Source organism: Serinus canaria, chromosome 3 (assembly GCF_022539315.1).
Source record: "Serinus canaria isolate serCan28SL12 chromosome 3, serCan2020, whole genome shotgun sequence".
Classification (NCBI taxonomy): domain Eukaryota; kingdom Metazoa; phylum Chordata; class Aves; order Passeriformes; family Fringillidae; genus Serinus; species Serinus canaria.
The window spans coordinates 94410593-94429308 of record NC_066316.1 but is presented as its reverse complement, the minus strand read 5'-3'; positions in this window follow the sequence as shown (position 1 = coordinate 94429308).

Here is an 18716-nt window from a genome sequence, read left to right as displayed (position 1 = left end):
ACAGTAAATTGGTCTATGATGAAAAAATGGAATGGCAACATTAATTTTGTGTTTTTCTGAGTATGAATGTTTAACTGCCCGCTGAGCCACAAACACAGTTTTAGCTAAAACCTGTGCAAAGTCTTAATTACACTGGACTCACACAGACAGGCACAGCTGAATTCCTATTCTTACTGGACCTCATTCAGAATCTTGTTATCTAAATCTGATTAAAGAGAATTAAGAGGGTAAAATTAGTAAATTAGTTGCTCAGGAACAGCCTTATTTTTTTTTTATTCTGAGATTCACATATTGCCATTATAAGTGCAGAAAATTTCAATGAATATCCTGTTGAATGTACCCCCTTCATCACAGATTTTCTATTATCTGTCTGTCTTAAGCCATTCTCCCTGCAGAAAGGGTTTCAGCCTTCATGCCTAGCAGTGAAACTGCACAGACCAATGATGGTCTAAACATGGAGTACAAAACCAGTATAAAACAGTCTTTATGCTAAACAGAACTCTTGAGAATAGCAGTGAACCTTCACCATATTAATATCATTAAGTTTTAAATTGACTTGTTCATTTTGCTATATTCTCAAGATTTAAATCTGCACATGAAGACCAATGCTGTATCTATGTTCTTAAAAGTTATAGACCTATAAAATAAATCTCTGAGTTGATAATAAAAACATAAATTCTGTTCAATGAAATATCCCAAAGCAAAAGAATTTCAGATTACTCACAAATATTAATTTCTTCAAACCTATTATATATTTAGAAAAATTAACTTATACTCAAAATATTATGCAATTGCAGATGGTGTTTGGTACAGGAAACAGACACAATTCTATAATCTCAAAACAACTTACATTTGCACTGCAGCAGCCTGCAGCCCTGCCAGGCTCTCTGAGGCATCATCAGTTCTTACCAGCATTGGATTAGAATGAGAGACTTCCAACACAAATCTGTGCTGCTGCAGGAGCTATTTTTGATAGCAGATTACACCCTTTTGTAGCATTTAGTGACAATCCTGGGGTCTAGCAAAGCGTGAAGGACACTGTTAATTTGGATGTCTAATCCATAATAGAAAAATTAGTTTCTGATCTCTTCTGGCTTTAAAAGTTCGAAGAACACTCTTGCAAGAGAAGAGGCAAAAAGTGCACATAACTGCTCAATACTTCAAGGGAAGGAATTTTGCTGAAGTTCCAGTTTAACAACACAGAAGCAACAGCAATAAGCCTCATTTTAATATGTTCTACTTACTTTTAGCACTTAGGGTTTTTTTCTGGAATCAATTTAATTTTATTAGAAAGGTTTGTTTTTGCTACTACTCTCTTTAGATAGAGAAGACCTTGTAAAAGTGTCTGAAGCCAGAAATGGGATGAAGAAGGTGAAAAGGCACAATCATGTAGGCACAATCACTCACTGTCTATTCCAGCAGAGAACTAAAGCTCACACAGGTTGAAAACAAACAAAAAAAACCCCTGTTATTTAGGCAACACAAAGCCATACCATGAAACAGCTTGGGTCTGGTAAAAAATTTCATATAAGTTCATTTAAATGGTTTCAAAATTTTATGCAATGAAAATATATTAAGGCCTGTGAGGTACAAGATTTAAAACAAGGAGTCCTGAATCACAAATTAAGTATGGCTGAAATTTTTCTTATCTTTTTTTTTAAAGGCTTCTCCCAGCATTAACTGTTGTTTGTGGGAGGGTTTTTTTGTGTTTTGTGGTTTTGTTTTGGCTTTTTTTTCGTTTTTTTCAGATATTGTTCTTGTAAAAAAAAAAAAAAATATAATGTTAAATGGCTCTTAGGACTGTCTGTGTGGCCAAGCTCAGAGGGTGGTGGTGAATGCTGCCCCATCCAGCTGATGGCCAGTCACTGGTGGGGTTCCCCAGGACCCAATATTGAGGCCAGTCCTTTATCAGTTGTTTGGACAAGGGCATTAAAGGCACCCTCAGTCAGTTTGCTGATCAAATCAATTTGGGTGGGAGTTCTGATCTGCTGGAGAGTAGAAAAGCTCTGCAGAGGGATCTGGACATGCTGGATCAGAGTTAAATTTGGTCATTACTTACTAATTTTAGTGATGATGGAATCATGTTCTCAGATAAATATTTTTTCTCAGAAGCAGAACATGTAATATCTACAGAACATGAAATTGTCTTGTTAAAATATTGATTCAAGCCCAAAGTGATGTTTTCTCTCATGCAAGCAAGCATTAAAAACTCTTAATTACAGGAAGAATCCCTCAGATGCTCTAGTGTTTTGGAGTAACCCAATTTGCAGAACAAAACTATGTAAGTGTAATTTAATTGCAGAGTAGAGGCCACTCAATTTCTTGTGTCTGAATTAATGTGAATCCTGTATATCACTGTTTGAAAACTCTGCCTTAACTAATGAGCAAATTATGATTTATGTGAAAGGATGTGGAACAGATGAACAATTTTTAAGGTCTATAGAAGGTCTGAAATTCAGTGGCTTGAATCACAAAAAATTTTCCTTCTAAAATGAGACAGAAAAATAACCTTTCATCTTCGCAGAGCATAGTTTCAGACCAAACTTAGACTCAGACAAGACAAACAGACAGATCATTTTAATTCAAGCCTAATGGTGAACTTTCTGCCTTCTTCCAGTGCATGGCCTTCTTGCAGAAACCATTGCAATTTTGTATTAGGAAGTCTATGTCTTGGATTTAAGGATGGTCAATAGATATACCGCATGTCATGTAGTCATAAAGCTGATCAAATACTAACAAGGCATGATCTTTTGTAATTTAGGAAAAAAAATGGATTTAGCAAAACAAAAACAATGACCACGTAATAAAATTATGACAGATAAATTTCAATATTCAGCCTGCTGTGAAAGAGGCTCTCAGCATGGTTAGTGACAAATCCACAAAAGAATTTAAAATTCCAGAGAGAAAACTGGGAAGGGCAAATAGTGACAGTGATTCATTACCATACTCAAAGGATGGCAGATATTTCTGTCCTGCTTTTGTAGTGAAATATTTCCATGGTGGGAATCATGACAAATGGATATCTCACTTTAGAAGTTCTTTTGATAGCACTAGGATCTGGACAATGTCTTTGACCTCCTGCCTCCCAGGACCAAGTTATTGGGAAAATCCTGACAGTGGCAATGCTTTCATTTTGTACCCATTATTTGAAAGAAAAAAGAGGTGGTGTAGTCAAAGTGCTCAAGAAAAGGTGGTGACATCTATGAAGGAAGATGAACAGGGAATCATAATGGAGAGAGAATCTGCCCTGCAGATCAGTGTGAATGCTATATCATGAAGAGCATTTTATGGTAGTTGTGTGTTCTCAGCTGTTGGAATGAGCTGGGTCAAATATCTCAGTAGGACAGGATCGGTTCAGTCCATTCTGAGGAGTGTTGCTCTCCACTGTCTGAAACCAAAAACCCTGGGCTCTTTTAGGATGTATACCATGCCTGAAATGAGGCATTACAGATGGTTGTGATGTGGAAGCCCCCCTGTAGACAGAAATGTTGCAATAACTTGGAGAGCAGTGCTTGAATTCCTCCTCACACTTAAATGCTTTCTGCTGTTCTGCTTTAGTGACCTGCCTGGTAGGTGCATTTCCCCAGGTATGGCATTGACTTTACAACTTAATTATTTAATTTTTAATTATTTGGTTTTATCAATTCAAAGATAAAAGCAATGATAGATAAGAACACAGTAAAAAATAATTTTGGAGTTGGAGTTATTAATTTGGAAAAAGAGGTAGTAAAAAGGGAAATAAACAAGTAGTGATGTTTGATGATCTCAAGATGACCACCAGCTCATTAAATGGACTGTTCACTGGACACATCCTACATTATAAACACATTTTGTTAATTGAAAACCACATTTCAAATCTGATGAGTTACTCTTGAACTGTTTCATCCAAATTCATATTCACTCAGGCAAATGAGTATGCTTCCAAATTAATCTCCAAATTTCCATTAGTCTGTCACAAATCAGGAAAGTAAATGATCTGAAGAAGTTAAATGAAACATTCTTCATGAGTGCTGATATTAAGAGGTCACAAAGCACTACTCTCTGGAATATTTAGTGTTCAAGTGAGCCTTTTGGCTGAGTAATAAAAACATCTTGGCTATTTGACGTCATGTCAAGCTTCCAAAAATCTTGAACTGTTGTTTTTAACACCCTGATGGGTTTGAAGCATTCTGTAGCTAAAGTAGGTTTTAGAAAACTCTCAGACTGAGCAAACAGGAGATGCTACAGCTTTCCTATTTCTCCAGATGCAAAAGACACATAAGAATTAATATTCATGCAGCATTAAATAATAGCTAATAGCATGCATGAAACCTATCACATTTAAATGGGCATTAATAAGAATCAATACTTTGTGAAAAATAAGCTGAGGTTACCAAATTAGTGAAGGAACAGGGAAGAGTATGTGTGTGTATTTGTATGTAAATACACATAAAAATATATATACACATACTCACACACAAATACATACCCACAGAGACAGACACAACAAAAGAATACATTTTTTTCCTGAAGTCTTTATACCTAAACTGAGGCAAAATTAATAATAGATAACATTCTAGACTGACAAATCAAAAAACCTTTTTTTAATGCAGCCAAATATAAAGTGGTGTCTTTGGAAATAAATTTTATAGACAATAAACATATGATAAGAAAATCTGGAGAAGTTGAGACTCAGGAGAAAGAAAAGATATAAAGGAATCATTTATCACTGATTCTCAACAGACTTTTCAGGTGAGTACTCTGGCAAGTCAAAACAATGTGCATCCCTGAGATATAAAAGGAAAATAATAATAACAACAAGAACAAAAAAAACCCCAAATAAACAAATGAAAAAATAAAACAAAAAACCCTTGCTGTCAATATTTGGAATTGGTAACTCTGCTACAAGTTCTTCATACCCACTTTTGAGATCTGCAGACTGTGAGTAAGCTTTTACAATGTGAGGCTTAAAGGAGTGAAGGCTCTTGGTTTGGTGTGAAAATGCTGAAGTTTGGTATTGTAAGTGGTTGAGCATTTACACTTTAAAAAGAAATAATTGTAGAGAACAAGCTTTCATTTCTGCAGAAAAAGGTAGAGGAAGATGAGCTGTACTGGAATTAAACAACCCTTGCGGCAATGAAATAAAACATAGCTCCCAAATAGCAAAAAAATACAATTAAAAATTGAAAGTGGTTACAAGACAAGTGTGCACAGTGAAGAAGAAAGAGAAGAAAGAAAGCCTTCTCCACAGGTCCTGACCCCCTAGGCCTGCCTTAGTTCAGGGCTCCTGCATACCATACCCTTGGGTCCCAGCCTCCTCTCACACCAGCTCTTTGTGACAAGGAGAGCAAACCCAAGAATTGACAGAAAGAACGATGCCCCTTCCTCCCACCCCCAACCCCCCCCATCTTCTCATTAGCCCTCCTGCAGACTGGAATGCAACACTTACCTGCTGCCTTTCCTGTGCTCCTGCCCAGCTTCCCAGCCCTGCTCTTGTGCAGGCAGCGGTGAGCTCTGCCTGGGCATCCCCATCCATGTCCACCCGTCTGGCTTCTTTTCTGTACAGCAGCTTATTGCAGGGTATGTAATGGTGGTGGCATTTAATTATGGGTAATCTGGGGTGGGTGATCTTGTCTGGCAGATCAGCTCATTGCTCTAAACCAGCAGGATGCTTTTGCATATAATTGTAGGCACCACAGTTAAAGAACCATCTATGTCAGTTTTCTCTAACAATGTACCCCTCGTTTCTTCAGGTATGCAGTTGATCCCTGATGCACAAGGTAGCCCTTTCTTCAACAACAGAAAAAAACAAATCTATGCACAATTCAGATCAATGGTGTTTGGCAGGAGAATTTTTTGCCTCCTGAGAGGATCACAGTTCTCTTGAGAAATGATAAAATTTGTGTTAATGAGGAATAAACACTTGAGTGAAATGCCATTTCATGGGAAGAGGCTTTTGCAGATGTAGCACCCTGGCAACATGTAGTCCCAAAAAGAGTTCTAACTTATTTCATTGGACTGTTTAATGCCCTCAAAACACACATCTATGTTACTGTAATATTGGGGGCCATAAGTCCATACCATGATTATACTGTGAAATTTTGCAGGATTTTGATAACCAGCTCCTTTTTTTAGTTTTCAACAAAGTCATCACAAATTAAAGAACTTCTTATTCCCAAGGCAGTCATGGAAGACATGGATGCCTTTTCCTTCTGCAAGGTAACAATGCCATATGGTGGAGCTTGTATATGAATACTGGAGTCCCTGAAATGGACAGCTGATTTTGCAGAGTGAATTAAAGGTGCATGAAACACTACAGATTTCATCTGTACTATGGGAGATCTTGAAATCCAGATGAGCCTAGTTACATAGCCTGTTGCAAACAGCATCTGGCCTGTCCTAACTCTTCAGCTATGCCTAGGGGCATTTCAGCACGTTGTTGACTGGCCTGGGGCAAAAATACATCAGAGAGAATTTTCACAAATTTGCCTAAGGGGCAACCATACCCCAAGTCCCAACCATTTCGTAATATAGTTTAATTTACTCGTATGGGAGTGATGAAATGTCTTCACTAGAGAAACAGCTTGGTTTATAAAGGCTGCTCTCTAATCAATTTTTCAAGGTGAGTGAATGTGGCCACTATGAAAGACAAACTGTTCACTGTGTGATGGAATAGTACCAGGCTCTCCTGATGACCACTCTGAGGGCAAAATTAACTTCCCAGAGCTCTAACAGGAGGACACGATCAATCAATTTTTTTTGGGTATCCATTCATAAATAAGAACACACTGACAACAGGACCAGTAGAAGCTTTGGGACGTGACAAATATAATGTAATACTCTTGAAAGACCATGAATAAGAAATTACTCCTCTCCCTGCAGAAATTATTAAGTAGGGTCTGAAGTTGAGTGTGTAACTCATACAGACATGTCTATAATCTTCATATATCATTTAAAACCAAATAATATTATGACAACAGGTGGCTTTTTTCAATATACATAAATCTAAGAATGATGTCCATATTCTCTCTTCTCCCTGAGGCACAGAAAGTTTTAGATGCTCACCTTTTTTTTTTTCAGTTGTTGCATGTGATAGCACCCAAGCGCCTGAATTTTCATTAATAAAAAGTCATCACATTTGAGTGGCTGTGCAAGAGAATGACTAGCCAGCAGTGCAACACCAGACCTAACAGTCTGTGACATTGCCTCAGTGCTCATTCCCACAGGTTGTTGTGACTCAAGCCTGTCTGTAACAGATGAATGCAGTGGACTGTCCCCTGTTAACAACTCCCCTCTTACTTGGGCAGAGGGGAGAGCTATTCATAGACAGGGAGAAGCAATGGGGAGAAGAGTGCTGATGAGTGCAAATCCAGTATTTCATGGAGATTTGACCATAAAGAAGTGTTGACTGCTCTGAATTAACTGTCACCTCTTGAGATCTAATCTGACACAAAGAACAGCTTCCTTTCCCCAGGCAGTGAACATATCAGCCTTATTACATAGATGTCTTATATGAAAGGTTGCAGAAAAGTTGCTAAATACACCATTGGCATATCAGCATTAGCTCAATATGCACAAAGATGCCAAATACACCACTGTTATATCAACACTAGCTTAATATGAACAAAGTTGTTGCCACATAACAAGCATGTCTTAGGTAATGTGATGTGCTTTGACTCTCAGAGAGAGATTAGCACAGGCTGGGAAAGGCAGATGCAAGCAGGTTACAACAAGGTACAAGGTGGCAGAAAGAACAGGCGGATCCTTTTAAGGGGGAACACACAAAAATGGCAACAGCAATGGGCAGAAAAAGACATAACTTTCCTGGAATTCTGCCTGTGCCAGTCGCAGTAATTATATGGCAGAACAAACCTGCCAGCAGCAATGTTTGTTTTCTGTGCAACAGCCAGGCTGTGGTGTACATAATTAGCAAGCAGATGGCTAAAGCCCCACAGGGACCATAGTTTGTGATGACTTTTGCACTCCATTGCTTGTGCCATAACATTCTTTTTAAAATAGTACATGTGCCAGGTCTGGGTAATGGTTTAACAGATGCCTCATCTTGGCTGCAGGAGAGCAGATGCAGGAATGTTTCTCTGAGAGACAGGGAGGAGATGTGCATGAAGTTATAGATATTCCAGTATGTACAACCTGGCACAGGTGTATGCTCTTTTTGCCCTGAGAATGCCAGGGATATATAGATTCAATGTGGGTATTCAAGAAGGAGAAGTTTCAGAAGACAGAGAAGTTATCTCTTCCTAAAGGAGAAGAGATGGACACTTTGTGGCTAATCCTGTGCAGTGAACTGACCAGTTTGCTCAGTTTTGGGTACTGAAGACTTTGAATCTGAGATCTGGAGGCCAGGTGCTCTTTAAGAAAATGCTGCAAGGCTGAAGAGGCACAGAAACAAGATCCCATAGTTGCATGGGCTCTCTTACAGAAATGTGAAAGGTCTTCAAAAAAAAAAAAAAGTTATTTGTAACTATTTTATCCTATGTTTAATACTATTTTTTTGTATTTCAGAATATTTTGTATTGATCAGCTACAGTAATTATCAAGAATAAAATGCTCAGAGAATTAAACAGGTAAGAATGAAATAGCAAAGAACAGCTATTCAAGAGGCTTTGCATATGCTTAGATACAATACTTTTGCAAAAATGAAGTTGTGGTCTGTCATTTAAACCTGCTTTATGAGTCAGTGTTAACATGACCCATGTGTGTAGCCAGACTGCTCTCACTTTGCTTTTCCTCACTAGTTTTTGTTGAAACCTTCAGTAACTTTCTCCTCTTTTCTTTCCAGCTGAATTTGATCTCATTTATCTCATGAAGTTTCATCTTTCTGTGTTCCCCACATTGGTCAAAACTTTCAGATATAACTGTCTCATCCTTTCCTTAAAGTGAATACACCTAAGGTCTAGGTGAGTTGGATAAGAATACAAATTACAAAAAAGCAACTCTGAAAATTGATAAGATTAAAATATTCTGGGCAAGAAATTAAAATATGAGACAATACCCTTTTAAGGTCCTTCTTTCCAGCTTTGATCTTTTCCTATTACTTTTGAATAATTTTTGCTTGTAACAAACTTATCTGCATCACCAGGAAATGTCTTACCTGACAACTCCTTTTGACCCAGCTCTATTCAGTTTCCATCCTACTTCCTGTTCCCTCACCCCAGTAACACACCTCCCAATGCTCAGCATTAATATCTGAGAGAGAGCACCCCTCTAATTTTCATCCAAAGGTACAGGTATTGGCCAATTTTCCAGGCAAGGACACCCTCCCTACACTTACCTCTCCAAACTTTACATCCCTCAGTATCATCAGGTATGCCCCTCTTTCAGATGTCACATTCTATTTTCACTTTCCAGCCCTTTCCCATGCTCCCACCCTCCATTTTCTCAGCCTTTCTACCTCCCTCTTCACTCCCTCCCTCTCCTCCTCCTTCTCTATTTTGCTTAATATTATTTGTTCCTACCCTAGTTCTCCCGTTGTGGGTCTCTTTTAATTGTCACTTAACTATTCTCTTGAATTCCATCACAATTTTGTATAGAACAGGGAGAGATTTTCATGGTTTAAAATCCTCTGTGCTGGGTAGGCAATAAGCATTCCATGAAATGGGAGTTTCACAGGAGGCAGAGATACAGAACAAGTACTCCTAAGCTCTTGCTCTACTTTTGACACCACTAAGTAAAGTGCCCCCTTTTGGCTGCACAAAAGCTGCACCTGAATCATTAAAACCAAGGCTACATATGAACAACAAAGTCCAGCTCTCAGAAGAGAGAAAAGGAAAACAACCTCTTCTCTTTGGGTACTTAAAAATTAACCCACCAATTTCTCTGTCAGATGAAGTACTGCTAGCCTCAGCTCACAGGCTGGAGTGCAGACTGAGTACAATCTAGTTTAATGAAAAAATAAACTGTGAAGAACAGCTTCTTTCATCTGCAAAAATCACTAACTTTGCAACTAACCCCAGCTAGTATTAAAAATCATAAGAAAAGAATAAATGCTAATACTTTAAAATTTGCCACTGTCTAAACATTTTTTTCTGCAGTTGAAAATCCCCACTTTTTTTCCCAATAACAACACATTTTCTTCTCCTCTTTTGAGGTGCATACTGCAGAAAGTAATTCAGCTCTGTCATTGCAAGCATGAAGTAGAACAAACCACCTGAAATAGTTAATATAATTTAGTGCAATGCAATTACATCTATTGCCTGTGAGGCACAATTTACTACCACAGGGAAGTGAAAAAGTCCAATACGTCTTAGTAAAATGCACTTTAAGCTGCACATAAATGAGACCTTCCTCACATCTCTGCATATTTCTTTTTGGAATCAGAGCTCAGGGCTACACCTCCCCAGATGACTGCGCTGCCTGCTGGGTTACCAAAGCTTGCACCTTCATCTGTGCTTACTTTCCCTCACCAGCAAATCTGCCTCCTCTCCTCCATAGGGGCACAACCTCAGTAGGAGCCCAAAAAGTGCTGCCATTCACAGCAGCCTCCTGAGACTATAAAGGCAGCTATGACATTGCACTCAAGGGCTTGGGCACATGCAAAGAGAAGTCAAAGCTTAAGGAGTACACAGCCTCCCAGCTGCCTGCCCTGTCCCCCTGTCCTTCCTGCCCCATTGGTCTCTCCAGGCTGGACCCTGAACTTGACCTCTGCAGGGACTGCTGGACCTGAAATGCCAGACTGCCACCCCCAATGCAGGTACACACTCTCCTCTGCTGCCTCTTCTCAGGGGTAGGTAGTCCTGTGAAGAGAAGAGGTTCAGGCATGCATCTATAAATCTTTCTAAAAGAACATTTTCCCCTTGGGCCCAGTGCTGTAATCAATGGGCAGTTAAGTGTTGGTGTTGCTCTGCCTCTCCCCACCTGCCAGTACATATTTTAATGGAAGTTGGAGCTGCCATGTCATTTTCTGGGGAGTCTGACTGCACTCTAAAATTGCACTGTAGCATTGAGCCTTTCTGCTGACCAGGCAGCCTTCCTCCCAGCTGGCCTCTGCCTACATGGAGCACACATGAGAATATGTGGGAAATTTGGGGTATTAGGGATGTGCAAGAGTTTATAGCCTCTCTGGACAAAAGACTTTTTCTGTGACTGCTTTTTCATTCTGTGCTTTCAGTTTAAATGTCTAAGTTCTAGTTCAGACTCAATTTTGTGAGACTAGGATACCTCTGGATTCAAAGACTAAGAGGAGGGGTGACTGAAAAGTGTTGCCTAAATGACAACTTATAGGTTGTCTTTGATGACATTGCTATGCTCATTATCTAGATAGCAAGCCCAGCTCCATTAAAGCACACACTGTTTTTCTTTTAGGTTTAAATTCAGTACTTATACTTTTCCTTCTGAATGTAAATGTGTTTTCTTCTTACAAGCTAGATATACTAGAAGACATTAAAAAAGAAAATAAGCAAAAAACCTGTTTATAAAACTTCTCTGAAGTCTCTTTTTCCAAACATCTGCCTGGTAGAGGTGACTTGGTCCTAATGTGCTGTATTTTTTCTCTGTTAGCAAAACAAGGAACAAATCTAGAAGAAACCTTACATTACCAATTTGAATTATACCCAGCTTTGAAAGCTGCAGACATTTTGATGTTTAGTACTTTTCAGTTCAGAATTTCAGCACTAATCTCTCACTGAAGCAAATGTATACTGTGGTCATTATGCCTTTCAGTAAATCTCAACTGGCTGCATTTAAACCACAGAAAATGGAAATGCTTCCAATTCCTTGCTATGTTCCCCTCTCTCCATGCCTTGATTTCCACGGCCAAATTGGTCTTGATGACTGAAGGAAGATGCTGTGGCAATGTCCTTTTGCCAGCTGATTGCTAAAAGGACTGGGGGCTGATCATGCCTCACACCTTGGCTTCCTCACAGCAGCTAGATCAAGCCAACAATGATTTAGTGAATGAAAAGGAAAATGTGACTAAGTCCTCCACTTTTCTAATTCCAAAAGCTTAATTTTAAAAAGTAGGAAACCTACTAAAATCACTGATGATAAAATATAAATCTCAAATAGCTGCTTTCAAATGCATTAGATTTCTTTCATAAATGACAAAAAACCCCTCTAATGAGCAATAAATTATTTATTCAAAAACATCTATACAAAATAACACTCTTGGAGATATACACTTTTACATTTTTAAAGTGCATCTCTTCATTGCTAGAATATTTGATTTGCTAATTTACACTGTACATTCATAATTTATAAAAAAAATAATTGGTGAATATTTCTCCAGTTGGACGCTAATAACAGTGACAGGGAGCACATATTCCATTGTAGAAATCACTTTTGAAGTGTGTACATATACAAACCATTCATATCCAGATTTAAAGACATTACTGTGACAATAGCAAGAGTATCACTACAAAGTGAATTACAGTATACTGTACGATAACAGATTCTTGTTATAAAAGGTTATTTAAAAGTGCAAAATATATACACTTTGCCTTTATATTACTTCCCAGTTTAATTTTTACTACTTATTAAATCCTTTTCTGACTTCCTGAACAGATAAAATTACAGTAATTTTACACTATGCAAATCTATAATCATGCACATGTTGAGAGGCTGCATTTCCCATAAAAAAGGAACAAAAGCAAAGCTGCACACACACAAAATGCTGCGTTTCAGATGTCTTTTTTAATTTGCCAACTGAAACACATAAAATGTGTAGTAAAATATATAATGAATACCATATAGATGTGAGACACTATGAGTATGAAAAATTTTTGTTAGTTTTATTTTGATCATTACAGGATTACTTGCTAGTAGCTCCCTGTACTAAGATGATCACATATATGGGCTCATTTTGTTGCATTGTAGCCCTCAGTACCACCTTTCTCCAAAAAGGAAAGAAACCTGAAATATGCAAAACCCCAAAGAGCTTCAACAAAAATTTAGTTACCACATGGCAAAGATGAACAACATTCAATCTTTATGTGTCTATGTAGAATTTTGACACCTATTTAGGTTTGGCTCTATTATGAACTGCTGAACTAATGCCTTTTTAGGACAGAGGAAGTGAACTGTCAGGAAACATTTAATAAGGTATAATTACTGGCTGCAATAGAGTATACTAATTCATATGTTCCTTCTTCAAAAAGAATTCTGAGATCATGTTGCATAAAGTTTTAAAACTGAAAATCTTGTGCCAATTACCTGCTATAGATCACTTTTTTCCCTGTTCCATAGACTGCAATATACTTGATTGTTCAAAACTTATGTCAGTTACTGAAAAAAAGATGATCTTTCCCTTTCAATAAAAATTTACAGGGTATGAATAAGAACAAATGGCAATTAGAGATGAATACCTGAGTATTATTGCCACCACTGACTATTTAATCCTAAAGCCCTGAGTTCTTAAGGAATTCTGCCAATGCCCACTGACTTTCAAAGGCCTATCTGGGAGTGCTTTGAAACATTTCCGATAAAGTGTCTACATATCTTTTTCTTCTTTGGGTTAAAAAAACATTAAAAGGAATATCTGAAATATACACCTCTTTTCCCATGAACAACAGTAGCCAGGAATCAGACTTATGCCACACTAAGGGTTACTGATCAGAATATGAATCAGCTCTGGACATCACTGTCAATGATGCTCATACACTGGAGAAAAGCACCGATTTCATTAAAAATCTCCACACTTCTCCTCCATCACACATTCTTGCAAGTTTTCACCAAGAAGTGGCAATTGCCTTTCACTTTGCAAACAAGATGGCATGATGGAGGGGTGGAGAAGCAACAGCTGCATATTTCAAACTGATTATTTTGGGATGGAAATTCCCACAGATGTACTCTGTGGCTCAGCTACTGATGGTGCCTGCCACTCACACTGAACAAACTGTGGTATTTAAGATAGTAATTCCTGGGAATATTGACACAAAAGCACATGTAGGAATGTTCCTAAAACAAATTTCAAGGACACATAATAACTAGTTTTTTTCAAATGAAAAGTCACATTACTTTCCCTTCTTTTCACTTAGCACTTTCAGAAAAGTAGAATAAAGTAGCTTCCATCTTTTACAGCTAAGTTTAACCTGAGAACATCCAGATAAACTTAAATTCCTTATTTTAAATCATAAGTGATCTACAGATTGTTATCTCTAGCAACATAAGTCATTGGTCATATTTCTGTTGAAACAGGACTAATATTCAACTAATATACTACAAAATATGCAAAAATAGTTAAATTTAAATTAACTTCCCCAATGTCATTGTAAAATGTTTCTTTTTTTTTTAAATTTAATTTCCAGTCAATACAAAGATAAATAGAGATCTGAGCATCTAACATCATAAATTGTTATTCCCCTTTTAAAAAATAATATAATGGCTTATATAACAAATATCCAATTTGTTCATGTAATGGAATAAAGAGAATGCAATAAGCATGAATAATTAATCATTTAAGTACACCTGTTAATGTCATGTCACTGTAAAAATTTGAAATAACTGACATTTTGTATTGTCAATATAGTAAGCTATCAGAAAATTCCAAATGGAGCTAAAACTCCTATCTCCATCTGTCTTTGACAGATTTAAGAATTCCAAAATATTGGTTGTAAATAAGTTTTGATTAAATTGATTAAGAGAGCACAAAATTTGATTTCCAGAAGCAGTAGACCAGATATGAAAAACCCTCAACCACTCAAGGATGCTCAGTGAAAAAATACAGAAAACAGCAGAAATACATTTAGTGAACAGACACCTGCCATGGGAACAGTGAACACAGAGGAATGACATGGGAAAATATTCAGTAACCACCATTGATTTGACCTCTTGGAGAACGGAACTGCATCCTCTGAGAGAACGTTTATAATTTTCTCCAAAAGGCATAATTAATATTATAATCTCAAGAACAGAGCAGTGAATTATACATTTACACACTGCAAGAAGAGATACAGAAAGTACTTGCACTTGTGAAATCACTCACAAGCACAAAAATGAAACCAAAACCCAAAGATTTCAATTTCTCTGATAGGACCACTGTTCCAGAACAATTGAGCAGTATTTCTGCTCACACTCTGCAAGTAATTGTTGAATAATTCTCCTTTCTTGCTCTCCACATTTGTAACCATGTATGCTGCCTACTCTGGTCTGTGTAACAGCTTCTCAGGATTCAGCATATTCCCAAGTACCTGGTTCTATGCTGCTCCAGTTGAGTTCATTAGTTTGGGGTTTTTTTGTTTGTTTGTTTTCTGATCACATCACAAGTTTTTTATTTGAGAGTGTTTTTACAGTTTATATATATATTTTCCCCATCACTGAATAATTATTTAAAATTACTTTTAAGTATCAGGTGTCTAACTGTTTATAGAGCAGAGCTCTCAATTTCAAACACTGCCACAGCTATGGCATAAAAGCTATTATTCAACAGCAGTAAGTTGGCCATACATAAATGTGGTTAGAAGTACTTATATGTGCTTTTGCAGAGCTTTGTGTTCTACAGACAAGAGCCTTTTGAATGCAGCTATCTCATTTACAAGATTGTTTTTACATAAGTTTTGCCTTTATGACTATAATCACATATTGCATCACAACTCTTTTCTCACAAAAAAAAATTAATTATGTAAATATTAAATGTTTGAAATTAAATGACAGTTGCTTCAGTAGACTGGTCTCTATTTATATACTTAAAATTAGCCCATTGTTGCCTTTACAAGGTGAACAAGGGACAACTGCACAAATTCTAGGCAGTGAATTATCCCAGCTCTATGTCTTGGCATGAACAGGCCCCATTTTCAACAGTGGTGGGTGCTGTGATCATCATGGCAATGAAAAAGCTGAGGATGCTCAGCTAAAATCATGGGATCAAATGGAACCAAGACAATCATGGAAAACACAAAGAGAAAGAGGAGATTCAGGAACCTCTCATTTTCAGTACTTCATAACAGTGAATTTGCTTCTGCCCTAATCTGCAGTATGGGAATTTTTAACGTAAAAAGGGTATTTCTCTGTGTCTACCTGGTTACCCCTAAAGCTCTACTGTTAATAAATGAGAAGAACTTGCAAGCACTTCTATAATCCAGGGCCTGTTTTCTGAAATAAAGCATGATGGCAGGAAAACTGACAGGCTGAGAATTCCCCAAGTGCTGGATCCCGGAGCCTCAAGTCTCTGCCGTCTGGACTTGGGCAGATTGATTGCTGGTTGAGAGATGCACAACAATTGTGCTGGGATGCATGGAAATCTACTTTGTTCATTCATCCCAGTAAGTACTCCTCCAAATTCATCTTATAATTAGTGTTAGACTATCAGAAAAACCTTTTTTTTTTTTTTTTCTGTGGAGACAGAGCAGTTCAATTAGGAAAAGAAGCCAACAACAAAAGTATAGATGACCAAAAAAAAGCTCAAGAAAAGAAATCAAATTAATATAAGTTTCTCTAAAAATATTAATCTTCCTTTTCCTAGTAACAGTTGAGAATCATACCTTTGTTTCACCCTGTAAGTGCTGAAGACAGGCTGAGGCCACACTTGTTGGCTGGCACCTTTAAACTGCTTGTAATCCCATTTGACTAAGTCATGGAGGCTTGGGGGAACATAGAAAATATTTAGGAACACTGTGCTAAATTAAAGGGACTTTTTCCCCCTTTAAAATAGCTTTTAGAAACATAGGAATCATTTGGGTTGGAAAAGAATATTTGCCTCTTATTCTTTTTTGTTTTGGTTTTAGTTTTGATTCAAGGAAGGAAAGCAGTTTTCTTCTAGGTCTAAAAATAAGACTTCCTCACTTAAAAAATATCTGAGACAAAATGCATATAAGAAATGGTGGCTCTTTGCTTTCTGACATAGGACTGAGAAGGATGAAGGGTCTCCAGGAGTAAGTGGTGATGGCTCTGGATAGTGACACAAATGAGTCAGGCATGCATTTAAAGACAGAAACACAAGCAATGATGCAGATGAACAAGCAGGTGCTCTGAATGACATCTCACATTTGAAAATGTGACAATACTACAACTTGAAGTATGACTTTCCCACACTGCATAATAATGTTGCCATCAGTACAAAACAGCTCATTTTTATACGTTTAGAAATCTTTAGAGTTTCAAAACCTAAAGATGGATTTCAACAGACTTTTCAAGGACATCAAATGTGCTTAATTTCTTCTACTCCTAATGCAACTACTTACTTGCACTCACCACACTAACAATATTTTGCAGAAAATTTCTTATATTTTTTATTTAATTTCAATCCCACCACTGAAGCACACTTCTAGTGGGGCTAATCTATTTGACCTGAAAAGTCCAAGGATAGATTCACAGATAAGCAACCATAGGTAATCAAGCTATTACAGCTTAATGACAACTTCCACTCATCAACTGGGGCACAGCAACCATTTATATGCACACTCCCAGCCAGTGGGAGTAATTAACTGAAAAATGCTCAGAAAACAACTGTGAAGGTCTAGGAATTAAAAGTGAGTGCTTAGTGTGCGTAGACTGTTGTGAAATTAGCAATTTTCATTTAAGGTGATCTAAATAATCACTTACACATAATACTAGAACTGCTAGATCTACTTCCTACTGTAAGACCTGCTCAGCAAGGGGGAAATTGATTATGGAATTCTGTTTCTTGAGCATCCTGTGAAGAAACCATGAAGGACTTCTAACAGTTTGGATTCTCACTGTTCTCACTAACTAGAGTTCACAGAGGGTGATAGATACATATTATATATATAATATATAAAATATATAACATATAATATATAACACAGATATAACATATATATGTTATATAAAATATAACATATCTATGTTATATATATGTTTTATATATATATATATATATATATATATATATATATATATATATGTTGATATAACTACAGTTATATCAACACTCAAGGAAGGTCTTGCTTGACCAACCTGATGTTCTCCTGTTGGTAAGGGAAAGGCTGTGGGTGTAGTCTAGACTTCAGTGAAGTTTTTGACATCATCTCCTAGAGCATCCCCTCAGAAAAACTGGCTGCTGGCAGCTTGGATGGGTAGGCTCTTCCAAGAGTCTGGAAGAGTCTAAAAGCTGGCTGGCTGGCTGGCCCAGAGAGCTGTGGTGAATGGAGCTCACTCTGGCTGGCAGCTGTCACTAGCAGTGTTCCCCAGGGCTCAGTGCTGGGGCCAGTGTTTAACATCCTTGTTGAAGACCTGAACATTGGGCTTGAGTCCACCCTCAGTAAATTTGTAGATGATACCAAGCTAGGGGGGAGGGAGCATTGATCTGATTGAGGAAGGCAGAAAGGCTCTGCAGAGAGACCAGGACAGAGTCCATCAGTGGGCTGAGGACAACTGCAGGAGGTTCAATAAGGGGCATAGTCCAGCAGTTGGGTCATACCAACCCCCTGAAGTGCTACAGGCTGGGGGAGGAGTGGCTTGAGAACTGTTCAGCGGAAAGGGACTGGAGGTGCTTGTTAACAGCCAGCTGAACACGAGCCAGAGTGTGTCCAGATGGCCAAAAGGCCAATGGAGTCCTGGCCAGTATCAGCAATAGTGTGGCCAGCAGGGTCAGGGCAGTGGTTGTCCCCCTGTATTCAGCACTGCTGAGGCCACACCTTGAGTGCTGTGTCCAGTTTTGGGCCATTTATTTCACAAAGGACATTAAGGTACTGGAGCATGTCCAGAGAAGGGCAACAAGGCTTGTGAAATGCCTAGAGAACATGTCCTGTGAGGAACAGCTGAGGGAGCTCATTTTGTTCAGTCTCGAGAAGAGGAGGCTCAGGGGGGACCTCATGGCTCTCTGC